Source organism: Herpailurus yagouaroundi, unplaced genomic scaffold (genome assembly GCF_014898765.1).
Source record: "Herpailurus yagouaroundi ecotype Mexico unplaced genomic scaffold, PumYag 181, whole genome shotgun sequence".
Classification (NCBI taxonomy): Eukaryota; Metazoa; Chordata; class Mammalia; order Carnivora; family Felidae; genus Herpailurus; species Herpailurus yagouaroundi.
In genome coordinates, this window is record NW_024412412.1 from 489,490 (window position 1) to 506,520 (window position 17,031).

At 43.5% G+C, this 17,031-nt stretch overlaps 1 protein-coding gene and 1 non-coding gene across 5 annotated transcripts in view; one reads left to right on the forward strand and one right to left on the reverse strand.

Moving 5' to 3' along the window:
• Window positions 1-17,031, forward strand: part of DLGAP2 (DLG associated protein 2) — a 788,462-nt gene that overhangs the window by 121,419 nt on the left and 650,012 nt on the right. The window lies entirely within an intron of this gene.
• On the reverse strand, window positions 12,342-12,426 carry TRNAQ-CUG (transfer RNA glutamine (anticodon CUG)). Its single transcript has one exon. It is a non-coding gene; the product is annotated as a tRNA-Gln (tRNA).

The window sequence follows — 17,031 nt, forward strand, 5'->3', positions numbered from 1 at the left end:
ATGTGCTTGGTGGTTGTTTGTGTGTCTTGTTTGGTAAAATATTTACATCCTTTGCCTGTTTTTAAACTAGGTTGTTTCTTTTTGAGGTGAAGGAGCTCTTTATATATTTTGGAAACAAGTTCCTTATCAGATTCATGGTTTGCAGATTTTTACCTTGTTCTGTGAATTATCTTTTTCACTTTCTTGATATGCTCTTTGAACCACAGGAGTTCTTATTTTGATGATGCCCAGTTTATCTGTTTTCTTCTTTCATTACTTGTGCTTTTGGTGTCGTATTTAAGAAAACATTGCCTAGTTGAGGCCATGAAGATTTGTCTATGTTTTCTTGTAGGAGGTTTATATTTTGTTTACTTCTGCCTTTAGGTCTTAGATCCATTTTGAATTAATTTTTGTACGTTGTACCAGGGTAACCCTATTCTTTGACATGTGGAGATCCATGTGTCCCCATTTGTTGAAAAGACTATTTTTCCTCACTGAATCGTCTTAGAACTTTGGTTGAGAATCCGTTGACCCTGAATATATGGCTTTGTTTCTGGATTCTCAATTTTATTCATCTATAAGTCTCTCTTATGGCAACTTCGCACTGTTTTGGGTACTTCATAGGGCTTTGTAGTAAGTTTTAAAATTAGATATGTGAGTCTTTCAGCTTTGTTCAGTCCCAGGATTGGCTGTTCAGAGTCCTGTGTAACTCCATACGAATTTTAGGATCAGTTTATCGGTTTTTGCAAAGGCGTCATCTGAGATTTTGACAGTGATGCCATTCAAAATGTACATCCATTTCCATATTGTAAATATTAGGTCTTCTGATCTGTGAACATGAGATGCCTTTCTATCGATTTAGATTCTTGTTTTTTTCAACAATGTCATACAGTTTTCAGAGTGTAAGTTTTGCACCTCTTTTATTAACTTTATTCCAAAGTGTTTTATTCTTTTAGATGCCATTATAGAGTTTTCTTGATTTTATTTAACTGTTTGTTACAAGTATACAGAAATACAATTGATTTTTGTTGATTTATCTTATATCCTGTAATGTACTAAACTCATTCTAAGTTAAAAAAAAATGTTTATTTTGTTTTGAGAGACAGCATGAACGGAGGAGGGACAGAGAGAGAGGGACACACAGAATCCAAAGCAGGCTCCAGGGTCTGAGCTGTCGCACAGAGCCTGATGCAGGGCTTGAACTCACGAACCATGAGATCATGACCTGAGCCAAAGTCCGAGGCTTAACCGACTGAGTGAGATACCCAGGTGCCCCATCCTGGGTATCACCATTTTAAAATGGTGCCCCATTTTAAAATATGGATTTCTTAGGCTTTTCTTTTTGTAGAAATTGTGTCACCCACTGACAGATAACTTCACTTCTTCCTTTCCAGTTTGTATATTTGTTGTATCTTTTGCTTAGTTAATTGTCCTGGTTGAATGGAAGTGGTGAGAACAGACTTACCTTGTTCTTGATCTAAGGGGGAAAGCAGTCAGTCTTTTGAGTTTTCGTAACTTCCCTTTATCAGGTTGAGGGAATTACCTTCTATGTCTAGTTTGTTCACTGTTGTTTTTTTTTTTTTTATTTTTTTTAATGTTTATTTATTTTTGAGAGAGAGAGACAGCGTGCAAGCAGAGGAGGGGCAGAGAGAGAAAGGGAGACTCAGAATCTGAAGTAGGCTCCAGGCTCTGAGCTTTCAGCACAGAGCCCAACGTGGGGCTTAAACTCACAAACTGTGACATCATGACCTGAGCTGAAGTCAGACACTTAACCAACTGAGCCCCCCAGGAGCCCCAGTTCAGTGTTTTTAACGTGTCCATTGAGACGATCATGTGTTTTGGTCCTTTATTCTCTTGATATGGTGTGTTACATTATTTAATTCTGGATATTAAACCAAGTTTTCATTCCTACGATAAATCTAGAATATTTTCTGTTTTATTTGCTTTACCCCACTTAACGTTTAGCTGTGTTGTATTAATTCAAGGCTGCTTACACTCATTGCTGTATAGTATTCTATCGTGTGACTTTTTCACTACTTATTTCCTCATTCTCTTGTTGGTGGATACTGGTTGGCTTACAGGTTTTGTCTGTTATGGGTAGTGCTGCGTTGAGCATTGTTTTGTTTGTCACCGGGTGAACATATGTTTGCATTTCTTTGGTGCATTCCTGGAATGGGCCAGTTCCTAGGTTTGCCTGTGTTCAGCTTGAATAGAAATTTCCAGTTTTCCAAGGTGGTTTTACCAGCTAATACTTCCGTCAGCAGGATTTGGTAATTCCTGCTTCTTATTTTAGCCAACTCAGTATTTTCTGTGCTTTTCATTTCAGGCATCCTGGGGAGCTTATGATGGTACTTTATTATAGTTTTAATTTGCATTCTTTGATGACTAATGAAGTTTCGCACCTTTATATATGTTTTTTGGCTGTTTGACTCGTTTTCAAGATGCTTATTCAAATGTTCTACCCATTTTTCTAATGAGTTGTCTTTAGGTTTTTAGAAAAAATATGTAGTAATAGTTTATATATTCTGTAAATCTATCTTTGATTCCATTTTTTTGGCCATTGTGATTTTCACTTTCTGAATAATATATTAAGTCATTTGCAATTTTAATACAATTAAATTATCTTTTTTGGTAAGCTAGCATTATTTTTTATGCTGTTTAAGAAGTGTTTTTGTACTCCAAGTTCCTAAGATGACCTCCTGGGTTGTCTTCTAACCCTTTTTTTTTTTTCACTTTCCTCATTTGTATTTGCTCCCATTCTAGAGTTGATCTGACAAATGATGTGTGAATTTACTCTGCAAAGTCCTGCTTCCAAATTAGAAGCATTATTTTTTTAATGTTTATGTATTTTTGAGAGACAGAGAGCATGAGTGGGGGAGGGGCAGGGAGTGAGGGAAACACAGAATCTGAAGCAGGTGCCAGGCTCTGAGCTGTCAGCACAGAGCCCGACGCAGGGCTTGAACCCATGAACTGTGAGATCGTGATCTGAACCAAAGCCGGATGCTTAACCGACTGAGCTGCCCCGGCGTCCCAGAAGCATTATTTTAAGTAGCAGGGAACGCTTTGGTGACTGTGGCTTCATATTCCATCATGACACTGTGGTAGACACACTACATGTATGATTTGTGTAGCATGTTCCCCGTTTTATGGATTGGGAAATTGTGAAGAGTAAGCAAATTGCTTGGACCTCATGGTTGGATCTGGCATTTGCTTGTACTTTCTCACACGCTGATAAGAGTTGTCTGTCAGCGTGTCACAGATGCTGGCAGAAGGCAGGTGCTATTGGCTCAGAGCGATGACTTCATTACTTACATCTGAAGTACTGTGTGTGTGACTGCTGTGTACGCACTGGGTTCAGGTATCACCCGGGGGACAGAGCTTGGGGAACCCCCACTTTTAGTTCAAGCAGCGGAACATCTATCCTTGGTCCTGGAGGGAAACATCAGCCCCCCAGATGGCTCTGGTGCAGCCACGGTGCTGAGAAATGGCCCAGAGGGAGAGCCGTGAGTGCCTTGCCTTGCCTTCTTGGGTCCGTCCGTGCCTGTGCTGGACTCCCGCTCGCAGCACAGGTTCCTGATTCTATCGGTCGTATTTCTACTACACCAAGCTGAATAATACAATATTTTTTGTGTATGCAACCTGTTAGGAATGTATTTAAGATGTGCCTGTAAGCATGCTGGTGACAATTAATAATCCAGGCAAGTCTAGCTGTTAGTAGAGAGGAGCAGCGTGGCCACACGAGATGGAGGATGGTCTCCAACCGGTAGTAATTCAATGCTTTCCCTTTTGCTGCCAAATAAGCATTTCGCTGCATTCTTTTCGTAATGCTGGAAAGGAACCTGTAGCTAATGTAACTTTCCTATACACATGATTAAATACTGGTGTAATGCCCACTTCTGATATGGAGGTGAAGCAAAGGAAAATACTTTATAATAAAAAAATCATACGTATTTTAATAAGTATATGCTTAGGTATGACCACAGTCAATGACTTAATGAAAACAACAGGTGCTTGTGTATGCTGAAAATGGATGCATTTGTTTTATATTCAAGTAAATGTTAATGGCACATATATAGTTGATATTTAAAGGGAAGGGCTACATGGGGGTAGCTCGTATGTCTGGAGAATCCCTATAAATAGAGCTGTTTTGGCAGCTCTAATACCACGTTAACGTTTTATCCACCATGAAACGGTTTTCCAAAATAGTAAAAACAACAACAACAAAAAACGACGCTTAAATCTTCAAACAGAACTGCAGTCCTACTTGTATGTATATGAGCCTGCATCATAACAAGTATTTTTTTTTCTTCTTTAATGGCAGAGCCAAGTTCTAGCTCAGCTAATTGTGCATTTGGTTGACTGACTTTCATGAGTGGCTGGCAGAACATTTCAAAGTGGGTAAAGACCCCAGTCGTCGCAAACAGATTTTTCCGTCTCCACTGAGGACCTCGTCGCGAGGCACTGATCTTGCACGTGTTAAGTGCCCACCTCACGAGGGGACCGTCCCCAGACGGGCCAGGATGCAGCCGCTGGCCGTGGGCGGTTTTCAGAACCCTGGAGGAACCGTGCCATGCGGCCCACCCCTTTCCACCCTGGTTTCTCTTACTGTGCTTGAGTTCTGTTTGCCTCGGCTGATCTCCCTGAGTGGTGCCTGGGAAGCTAGTTAGCATCTCGCTGTGAACAGGGGCAGAACTTGCAGCATCACCTGTTCGGATGTTAACAATGTTTCCTGCTGGTGATAAATCATGAAAGAAATCAGAATGGTGGAAACCTGTGCTCCCCTCTAACTGGTGTTAGGTTCTCATGTAGGGGCTGACGCCAGGCTTTTGGTTGTTAAGACTTTTTTTGCAGTGGCAGTAGCATTCTTTTTCATTTAAAATTGTTTACGAAAAATAACTATGATGAAAACCCTTCATGATTTCATTTGAAGTTCTCTCTGGGGCTTGGTTCTTTGAGCCTCATAGAGGTAATCTGTTGCCTTTAAAAAGACACCTTAAAAAATAATTTCACTAACAATGTTCCTATTCCGCAGAGGAAACACTGCTTAGTGTTATAAGTATTTGAAGTTTGTATTCACAGAATTGTTGTCTTTCCCTCTCTTTCATTAGTAGTTCGGCGGTGCTTCGTTTGTTAGGGATCGCGGTTTCGTGAATATGTGAACGTGGCCCGATTTGTTTCTCCCTCCTCCTCTGCGTGAACATGTGCACTGTTTGTAGGTCTGTTACTCCAACAGGGATTCTGCAGGTAGAGTCCTTGGGTCCCTGAGCGTGCGCGTCTGTGGCCCCCATCCTGCGGAAGACTTTGCAGTATCGTGAGCTGATGCTAACTGGTTGGCTCAGTCCCGCTGGCCCTGTGTCAGGGGCTGGTTTCCTCAGTCCTCGGCAGTAGGTGACATGGTCAGATTGAAATATTTTTGCCAGTCTTTTGGCTGTGAAATGATCTCTCATTCAACTTTTGTTTTTCTGATTTCTAATGAGATTGGATGTTTTTTATGTTTGTTGACCATATGTATTTCCTGTTGAGGTAAGTACTTCTTGAAGAGTTTTGTCAATTTCTCTTTTTGGTTATCTTTATATTGCTGATTTTTTAGGAATTCTTAATGCTTTCGGGGCGCCTGGATGGCTCAGTTGGTTAAGCGTCTGACTCTTGGTTTTGGCTCAGGTCATGATCTCACGGTTTGTGAGTTCAAACCCCACGTCGGGCTCTGTGCTGACAGCTCAGAGCCTGGAGCCTGCTTGAGATTCTCTCTCTCTCCCTCTTTCTGTTGCACATCCTCTCTTCTCTCTCTCTCTCTCCCTCAAAATAAATAAGCAAATAAATAAAAAAGGAGTTCTTAATACTTTGGACTCAAACCTTGTGTCGTTTACATGTGATACAAATTTATTTTCCCAGTTTGGGTATGTCATTCCACATTCTCTACAGTTCATTTTAATGAGCAGACGTTCCTGTTTGTCCACGTCCATCCGTTGGCTCGTTCTTCTTGGTGAGTGGTTATGCCCGTGAATGTTGCCTGGGAGACAGATGGCACCCTGTGTGGGGTGACTGAGGGGTCCGGTGAAGGGGGCCATGGGAGCACTTTGTGGCTTCCAGGAAACCGCTGCTTGCTCCAGCTGGAGGGAGAGAGGTGCGTGCGTCAGAAGGGAGCTGTAGGTAGCAGTCATGGTGGTTGGTACCATTTTGAACAACTCAAAATCTGTTTGGAACCTGAACATTGCCTTCCCACTGTCCACGGGGAGGGCACAGGGTCGTGAAACCCCAACCCCGCTGCCTCCCTGCGTTTGATCTTGGTCACATGGACACATTGCTGGAAGGAGAGGGAAGGGGGTCCTGGGTGGAGTCCCCAGAGTTCAGCTCCGGGGCGGGTGGCTCAGGTGGGGGTGTGCGTGCACCATGCACACAGAACAGCCGCATGTTCTGTCGTGTTATCTTCTGAAGCTGTACCCTGTTATACCTTTTACCTGATTTTAAGCACCTGGAATCTATTTCTTAAGCTTTTTTTTTCCATTTTCTTATTTTAGTGAAAAGAAGTCGTGTCCGTGGGCACATTTGTGTGGTTTCTTGTCACTGTAAAATACTGTTTTGAAAGTTCCTTTCTGTTCCTAATTTGCTAAGTACTTTAAAAAATCCTGAATGGATGTTAAATTTTTACAAATGGTTTTTATTTGTCTGTTGGAATTGTAGTACAGTGTGTTGGCCCTTGCCAACCCTCCACGCAGTCAAATATCCACATATAACTTCTGACTCCCCCCAAACTTAACTGACAGTGAGTTGTTGACCAGAAGTCTTACTGGTAACACAGTGGATTAACACGTGTTTTGTATATTGTGTGTATCATGCACTCTATTCTTTTAAAAATTTTTTTTGTAATGTTTATTTGTTTTGAGAGAGGGAGAGACAGAGACAGAGAGAGTACAAGTCAGGGAAGGACAGAGAGAGAGGGAGACACAGAATCCACAGTGGGATCCAGGCTCTGAGCTGTCAGCACAGAGCCCGACGTGGGGCTGGAACTCACGAACCCTGAGATCATGACCTGAGCTGAAGTCGGACGCTTAACTGACTGAGCCACCCAGGCGCCCCTCATGCACTGTATTCTTAAAATAAAGTAACCTAGAGGGGCGCCTGGGTGGCTCAGTTGGTTAAGCGTCCGACTTCAGCTCAGGTCATGATCTCAGGGTTCGTGAGTTCCAGCCCCACGTCGGGCTCTGTGCTGACAGCTCAGAGCCTGGAGCCTGTTTCAGATTCTGTGTCTCCCTCTCTCTCTCTGACCCTCCCCCGTTCATGCTCTGTCTCTCTCTGTCTCAAAAATAAATAAACGTTAAAAAAAAAAATAAAGTAACCTAGAGAAAAGAAAATATTATTAAGAAAACCATAAAATAGAGAAAATACATGTACAGAATGGTTACCTTGTTTATCAGAAACTCCGTGTACGGGTGGACCGTGCAGCATCATTCATGGGTCAGCTGTGCCGTTTCTCCTTTAGTTTGTTACTCTGGTGGATATTCATGCGTTTTCTAATCTCAGATTTGCATTTTTTGGATGTGGCTCAATTTGTACCAGTTTTCTTGACCTTTTCATAGGCTTTTATTTGTTCAGGATTATTTTGTCCATGCCCCATGGGGGACACCGGCTTGTAATTGGTTCTCCTATGTTCCTCGCTGGGATTTACTGTTACATTTGTGCCAGCCTCATAAAATGAGTCGTAAGTTGCTGATTTTTATTTACTTCGGAATAGTTTCTGTGCATTTGGAAGTCTTTTACCTTAGATATTTGGTAAAACTTTTCATTGAAACCGTGTGGACCTAGAGTTTTCCTTGTGGGTAGGTTTAAAACCACTAACTCCATAACCGTAATAATTTTAGGAATGTTCAGGTTTTCTGTTGCTTCTTGACACACTTCTGGGAAACTTTGTATATCTAAACTTATCCATATCATGTTAGTTTTTCAATTTGCTGACAGACTTCCGGTGTCTCCTGAGCTGTTCGATCTTTGTGTTGTTTTCAGTTATGTCCTGCATTGATACTGGCTCTTAGTGCCTTTTATTTTTAATAGTTAAAATTAAAAACAATTCTAATTCCAGTTTAATTGAGCTGTAGTGTAATTTTGAAAAGAGATATAATTCGTAGACTCTTTCTTTTATTCTCTGTAACTGGCCAGAATTTCTCAACCAACCAGTCTTTTTGCTGTTGGATCATCCCTGTTGTGCCCCCCTTTTTTTTCTATTTGATTTCTGTTCCTTTCTCTTCTGCATTTTTCTTTCTTTGTAGCATTTTAGGTTGGGTGCCCAGCCTGTTGATTTATGCTGCTTTCACTAATGTGAACTTTCAAGGGATGGAAACTTCCCTGAAGACGTTATTTCAGTTGTACTGCAGTAACCCTCTTCTGTTCTGAGGATTGTGTCCCCTTGTGTCATGCACCTGCTGGCCTCTTTTCTGTCCTGCATGTTTGCTTTCTCCAGAATGCTGTGTATTCCACACTGTGTTCCCTGCTGATCCTGGCTTCGTTCACTTAGGCTCCGAGACTCGCCCACGCTGCCGTGCGCACCCACAGTCCACGTAGGAACACTTGCTGGGTAATGTTCCATCGTGTCAATGCACTCCTGTCCCGATCGGTTCCGTGTGGACAGATGTGTGAGCTGTTCCCAGCTTCTGACAATGATGAAGGAAGCTGCTGGAAACGTCATGTGCAGGTTTTTATGTGAAAGCAGGTCTTCATTTCACATGCAGGATGCGCACGGTGTTCTAACAACAGCCGGGCTCTCTTCCCGCCTGCACCTCGGCCTTCCTTGCAGTGCGTGCAGATGCCTGTGGCCCGGCGTCTGCCCACTGCGCTTGGCTGGGCTGATGGGTGTCGTAAATGGGGTTGTATTTCTCCTGGCTTATCTCAGGGTTTTACCAGACTTCCCCAATAACTAATGACATTGAGCCCCTTTTCGTATGTTTACTTTCCATCTTTAATTCTCTGATGCGGTGCCTCCGAATATTTCATCCACTTAAACAACCGGGCTCTTCGTATGTTAATGTTTAGTTTTGTGATTTCCATATGTATCTTGGGTATGAGTCTTTTCTCAGACCTGTGATTTGCAGATCTGTTCTTTCAGGTTTGAATTTATTTCTTTTCTTTTCTTTTTTTTCTAAAGTGTCTTTTGGACAACAGACTATTTTAATTTCAGTCATGTGAAGTTTATCATTTTTCTCTTGTATGGATTATGCTTTTAGGGTTGTTCTAAGAACTGCGCCTTCCCCAAGGCCATAAATACTTTGTCCTGTGATTCTGCAAAAACTCTTACAGTTTCAGGGCGCCTGGGTGGCTCAGTCGGTTAAGTGTGTGACTTTGGTTCAGGTCATGATCTCATGGTTCATGAGTTCGAGCCCTGTGTCGGGCTCTGGGCTGATGGCTCAGAGCCTGGAGCCTGCTTCACATTCTGTGTCTCCCTCTCTCTCTGCCCCTCCCCCGCTCACACTCTGTCTCTCTTTCTATCTTAAAAATAAATGAACATTAAAAAAAGTTTTATAGTTTAAAATTTTACATTTAACTCTCTCAACTATTTTTGGCTATTTTTGATTGTCATTGATGAAGTTGTCAGATTTGTCGAGGCTTGTGCTGTGCATTGTCAATCACTTGCTTTTTCAATCTTAAAAAATATTTTCAGCCCATCAGTGTATTTCCAAACACGTGCACAGTTATTTTACCCTGAACGCGTGTTTCCAGCACGGATGTAGTTACAGCATCTGGCTGCTCTTATTCTTCAAAGAGAAGCTTCCCGAGTTCTTCATGGATTCTTTCATGTTTCAGGGAGTTTTGAGGGAGAACTATTTTTTACTCAGTTTTTATTTGGTTTAATGCTTAACTGATTTTGTGCATTTATTAAATAACTTTTACTTTAGCATTGAATAGTCAACCTTTCCTTACGTACTTGGAGATGATATGCATAGTTAATTACTGCACTGTGGGTTTAACAAAGAAAAGTTTCTGAACATTTAAATGCCAATTTAAAAAGTGTCTAACTGTTTATGAACATTTAAGTTCATTCTCCGTTTTCCTAACTGAACTTATTAATGAACACAGACAAAAATACCACAGTGATTATAAAACTGTTAACCCTTATATTTTAAGTTACTGTAAAACGTCATGCTTTCAATTAAACATTTTAAGAAAATCCTTCTTCTTCTATATATTCTAGGTTCACTACTTACTATAATTTTGGAACTTATGCCCCCACAACCTTTACAATGTTCACACTCTTTCCTGGCCCCGGAGGAAGGCATCTTGTCTCCCGTGAGCCACCATGGCAGATATTGGGATATTGGATTTGGGTGTGTGGGGACCACTTCCGTTGATGAGAACCATTCAGGCACAACCATTGATGTCCAACCCAGTGAGTCCTTTCTACAAAATCAAGAGATTATCTTTTGTGTCAGTCGACGTGAATGCCTCTATTTTTCATGGTAGATTTTTGGAGATTTGGTTTTACTTCCAGGAAGAGAGTTGTTTGTTTTATGTTTTTTTTTTTAAAGGTTTGGAATTTTGTATCTCTTATGACCTACTGACCTGGTTAGTTATTATTGCTAAAATTGTATGTTCGTTTAAAAACTTTGATTCTGAGTGGGACGACTGTCTGGAGGTTTCATTAGGAGATGGGCTGGGTCTGTGCACTTAGCTCTTCCCTTAGGAGATTTGACTAATTTATCGTTTTGGAATAAACCTCCTTTTGTGACAGCTCGTCCCCGTTAAATCGTCAGAGCCTTTCTGGTGAATTTTATGATCCCTGCTGGCTGATCCTTTCTATTCTTTTGTGGCCCCTGCTTTGGCAGGGTCGGCTTGCCTTACACTGTTACTGGTTTTCTGCTGTCAAAGATAGGATCAAGACTAGTAGAAATTAGACAGTAGGAACAGACTAATGCTTACCAGAAGAAACACGGTATCATCACACACCTAGTTGTTTCTTTGTGTTAATCAACAGGTGGGTATTTTGATACATTCATACATTCACAGTGGTCTTTCAACTGTATTCTTAAAACACTATTCATTCTTCCTGCCTGGATTTCATTATCAAATCAGGCTTTTATATAGACTTCCCTTTTTCTACTTACATCATCATTATTATTAATTTTTAAAGGATATTTATTTATTTTTGAGAGAGACAGTGTGAGTTGGGGAATGGCAGAAAGAGAGAAGGAGACACAGAATCGGAAGCAGGCTCCAGGCTCTGAGCTGTCAGCACAGGGCCCGACACGGGGCTCGAGCCCATGAGCCAGGAGATCATGACCTGGGCCAAAGTGGGATGTTCAACCAACTAAGCCATCCAGGCACCCCTATTAATTTTTGATCTCCTGATGGCTCACTGAAACCCCCCCCTCCCTACCTCATGTTGGCTCTTTGTGATATTAGCACAGTGCCCAACACCTTTGAGGTTACTCTTGCATTCTGGTAACAACAGTATGTTTCCCATGTGTTCTGATGTTTTCTTGTCTCAGGAAGTGGGGACACTGTCAGTAGACCATCCAACCTGAGCACCACAGGGTACAGGTGGCTGCCGGATGCTCCCATTAAGAGTGAGTCGACAAGGGAGATTGTAAGCTTGGTTATGTCTTCACTGACCTGCCCTTTTCTGCACCTGACTTGTGTCTGCTGTGTGGTTTCGTCCGCTGCAAGCCCTCCGTCTGTGTTTACCAGAACGGTGCCAGTGGTTTCTGACAGGAGCCCAAGAAAAGTCCCAGGGAACTGGTGCGATGTGCAGCAGGAACGTGGGGCAGTCACTCTTGTCTGTCACTCTTTAAAGTGGCTGCTATCCTCAGTCAGTGGGATATTGTCTGGGTCAAACTGTCTTACTTCTCCAGATGGGGTTGATTTCCTGAAAGGAGGTGATGAAGAATTTGGGTCAGTAGTTGTTTTAAACTTTTAACCTATTGCTTGTAGAAGTAAAATGTTGCTGTTGCCATCCTGACTCATTCTACCATTAATTAATTTAATTTAATTTTTTAAGTTACATTGTTTTTACTGTTTCGGGGAAAGCTTAAGATAAATATGTAAGAATATTTTAGAATAGGGCAGCTAATATTTGAACATTTTGATATTTGCATATATACATATATCAGTGGGTGCGTGCACATATAGAAATATGTTTGTTGTTTTATAACCCAGGTAGATGCTGGCATTTTTATTATATGTAAGCAATGAGATTAGACTCCCAACGGAAACCAACATGTGCATTATTGGGCTTTATCTATTTTTTTTAAAGGTTACTTTAATGTTTATTTTTGAGAGAGCGAGGGAGAGAGAGAGAGAGAAAGCCAGGGAGGAGCAGAGAGAGAGTGGGAGACACAGAATCCGAAGCAGCTCCAGGCTCTGAGCTGTCAGCACAGAGCCCAGCGTGGGGCTCGAACCCACAAACCGCGAGATCACGACCTGAGCCAGAGTCGGACGCTCAACCGACTGAGCCACCCAGGCGCCCCAGGCTTTATCTATTTTGAAAATGCTCTTACAGCAGCATGAAATTTTAAATACTGTGGCACTGACCACTGTTACCGTAATACTGACATGTTCCCACAGTGCTGTAGTGCTGTAGGGTGGTGTGGCTTAGCGATGAACAAAACCTGTCTTGGTGATGCTAAAGCGATCGTTAAACATCATTTTTGTTCTCTTTAAGGAGTTCAGAGATAAGTGAACAAAACTTGGTAACAGTTTTTTTTCTCATGCAGTGTCATCTTTTGCTATCTTTTCATCCTTGAAATAACCAAGGTTTATACCATTAGCACATTTCTTTGTGAACAGAGAATTTACAGAGTCATGTTATTAAATTTTGGGAGATAAGAGCAAATGATAGGAGATACACTTTCCAGACTCCAGAAGCATTTCTTTATCAAAACCACATTTTTAAAAATATTGACTTCTTTGTATCTCTCTGCAGCAGATGTTTTGCATTTGAGGGAAGCCTAATGAAAAGCTTTTAAAGTCCCCCTATTGTGTTTGAGCCCAAAGGGCTTTTGGTTTTTTTTCTTCACAAAAAGGTTTATAAGTTTATGCCCCACTTGGTTCTCAGGACACATGTCTGGAACTTACTCTTATTAATTTTTTTTTCCAACTTTCTCCTTGCCTTAATAATAAAAAAAAAAAAAACCCAATAGGGTGGAAATTGTCACAGGACAGTGGCTTTCCACCATAGGCAAGTGTAAATGCATATATTAAAACTAATCTTGGTGACCCAGCCAAGGTTTTAATTTCAAAGCTGGAGGGAGTCAATCACTGACTCCTGTGCCCTTTCTTCCACTCCCTGAAGTGATTAGTTGGGCTGGATGCATTTATTTACTGTATTTTGCAGCAGCCCAGGATATCTGGTGCCGGCTCAGTGACGAGAGAGTCTTCCTGCTTTGGTTAGGTTTCTGATTACTCTTTTTTTTTGAGTTTGTTTATTTATTTTTGAGAGCGAGCGAGCCCAAGCAGGGAGGAGCAGAGAGAGAAGGAGAAAGAATCCCAAGCAGGCTCTGTGCTGACAGCATGATGTGGGGCTTGAACCCACAAACTGAGAGGTCATGACCTGAGCCCAAACCAAGAGTCGGATGCTTAACTGATGGAGCCACGCCCCCACCCCTCCCCCTTTAAGTTCATGTATTTGTAGTTCATGATCACCCTTGGGAAGTGGAGTTTGCAGCCCTCCCGTGGTAAACCTGGTGTTTCTGCACACGCCCTGCATCTTTGTATGTTCGCTTCCTCCAGGGCCTTCAGCAGACTTGGAAATACTTTGAAAAGTTCTTTTCAGAGCACATATCGTAAGAGGTTTGTTTGTAACATACTGGCTGCCGTGTTATTTTTGTTTACAGCGACACTCAGAGGAGCTGCTGGTTTTGCTAAATGTCCGTCAGTAAAAGCCATCAAGACGCTTGGTAGGATAGGCGGTAGTTTTCCAAAGGGATGTCCGTTCCTAATGTTGACGTAAATCTCAAAGGCCTTGGCTGCGTAGAGACTTCTAAGAAATGCTGTTTCCTTGGGTGAGCCACTAGTGACTGAGCGTGGTGGCCAATACTTTGGTAGCTTTAACATAGAAACCCTTTCTAGGAATCTGTGTCTGGAGCCTCCCCTTTTGTGGGTTTTGTGAGGTGGGCATGTTACCGGAAACTTGCCCTGACGTCCTGTGTGTGTGTTGCATCTGTCTGTCATCCACATAATTCGGCTCTTTTTCTAAAACACAGAGTGAGGTGTGAGGGGTCGTTGAAGACCTTGCCACGTGTCACAGACGCCTCTGGGGAGCACCCCGCAGTGCCCCCCACGGACACCACCTGTTTTGATCCCTGCGTTTGCAGATATGGAACCTGAGATTGCATAGCTGTCTGCCCAGGTCCGAGGCTGGTGCCCCTTTCTTCTTGCTGCCCCCACCTTTCCGTGCAGCTCCCGGGACCCTGGCGGATACCTACGATTTTGTGGTAGCGTTCGTGAAAAACCTGAAGGAAGATGGGACACAAAGCTGCATGTTCACATCCTGTGAAACGTTTCTGGGAGCATGAAGACGTCATACTGTAATTGGAGCAGAGGTTCTTTTTTTAAATTTTTTTTTTCAACGTTTATTTATTTTTGGGACAGAGAGAGACAGAGCATGAACGGGGGAGGGGCAGAGAGAGAGGGAGACACAGAATCGGAAACAGGCTCCAGGCTCCGAGCCGTCAGCCCAGAGCCCGATGCGGGGCTTGAACTCACGGACCGCGAGATCGTGACCTGGCTTAAGTCGGACGCCTAACCGACTGCGCCACCCAGGCGCCCCTGGAGCAGAGGTTCTTAACGGGGTGTGTGGACCCTCACGGGCTGGCAGGTAAGGGCTCGCATGGCCCCGTAGGCTCGAATAGGAAGCCTGTTTCAGTTGCTTCTGATGGGCATTTACGTTTCCTGTAAGTATCAGTGTAGGCAACAGCACTGTGGCCTCTCACCAGTAGGGACAGGAGGGAGCTGCTCATATCAGGTCAGAGTTGTTGCCTTAGCGAGCTCATCCATGCTTTGAAGTTAGTGTCAGTGGATCACACACATGATGTGGTAACAAGCCTCCTGCGTTACTACCTCATGACTGAACGTATTTGATGGTTTCAGTATAACCGTTCTGTGTGTGTTGTGTCACATGCATTTACAAACACCGTTCTGAAGGTGTGTGGGTTCACGCGACCAGTCAGCCCAGCACTCTGTGGCATGAACTCATACACCTGCTGAAATACTCAGACGTGCTTCCAGGAGGTTCACGGAGGTTTACTTTTATTTATTTATTTATTTATTTATTTATTTATTTATTTTTTAACGTTTATTTATTTTTGAGACAGAGAGAGACAGAGCATGAATGGGGGGAGGGTCAGAGAGGGAGACACAGAATCGGAAGCAGGCTCCAGGCTCCGAGCTGTCAGCACAGAGCCCGACACGGGGCTCGAACTCACAGACCGCGAGATCACGCCCTGAGCCAAAGTCGGACGCTTAACTGACTGAGCCACCCGGGCGCCCTATTTATTTATTTTTTAAATATAATTTATTGACAAATTGGTTTCCATACAACACCCAGTGCTCGTCCCCACAGGCGCCCTCCTCAATGCCCATCACCCACTTTCCCCACTCTCCCCCTCCCATCAACCCTGAGTGTGTTCTCTGGATTTAAGAGTCTCTGATGGTTTGCCTCCTTCCCTCTCTGTAACTCCCCCCCCCCTTCTCCCCCATGGTCTTCTGTTAAGTTTCTTAGGATCCATATAAGAGTGAAAACATATGGTATCTGTCTTTCTCTGACTTATTTCCGTAAGCATAATACCCTCCAGTTCCATCCACGTTGCTGCAAATGGCAGGATTTCATTCTTTCTCACTGCCAAGTAGTATTCCATTGTATATATAAACCACATCTTCTTTATCCATTCGTCAGTTGATGGACATTTAGGCTCTTTCCACAGCTTGGCTATTGTTGAGAGTGCTGCTATAAACATTGGGGTACAAGTGCCCCTATTCATCAGCACTCCTGGATCCCTTGGGGAAATTTCTAGCAGTGCTATTGCTGGGTCATAGGGTAGATCTATTTTTAATTTTTTGAGGAACCTCCACACTGTTTCCCGAAGAGGCTGCACCAGTTTGCATTCCCACCAGCAGTGCAAGAGGGTTCCTGTTTTTCCACATCCTCGACGGCATCTGTAGCCTCCTGATTTGTTCATTGTAGCAGAGGTTTATTTACCGTCGGTGGCAGTGGACAGGAGGATGTGTGGATCTCCCCGTTCACTGAACAAAGCTTGTGGAGCACACGCTGTTTGTCACACAGCACCAGATGCTGGGCTCTGCGGGGCCGCGGTTTGCGAGCGTCCAGCGCAGGCTGGGTGTCTGCTGGTGGTGGGTGGGCTGCTGAGCCTGTGTGCATGCCTGGAGGGGCTTTTCCTGCCGCCCCTCTGTTGCTAGCAAGGACACTGAGTCTTAGGAGGCTCCCCTGACTTTCTCCAGGCCACTCTGTCTTTGTGTGGGGAGCCGCGATTTAGGGCAGGTGGGCCCGGCTCCAAGCCTGAGCCCCTCACAACCACTCCGACTGCTGATGACGCCTGCACACGTACAACTTACCCCCTTCAGACCACGGTGATTTGCATGGGGTGGAGGTGGGACCTCTTAGCAGCGGGTGCAGCAAGTCTATGCGCCTAAAGCCAATCTCGGCAGTTTACAGTTTTGGGGTTTGACTCGACTGATGGGGTGATAAAGCCGCCTTTCTCCCCCAGCCGGCCCTGTCCCACTGACCACACTCCTTTCTGTTCTGTGCACCTGGGTCTCCAAGTTTGAACAGAAGGCACTGTGGACGGTCCTGGGCTTTGTCACTTGCTTCCTTTGCCTCCGTCCCGCGTGTAATGAAGTCACCATGACCTCCCGTCAGAAACCTGGGATCAGGTTTTCTCACTCAGTCCTTAGCCCTCTTGCAAGAAGATAAGACTAATGGCAAATCCAATCAAACTGTCATGATACTTTCCCCTTTATCTGTTTATTGGCCGTAAATTGTAATGGATTATCAGCTTCATTCTACTTAAGATTCTGTGGGTCATTTTCATCTTTCTCCCGCCAGCTTAATTG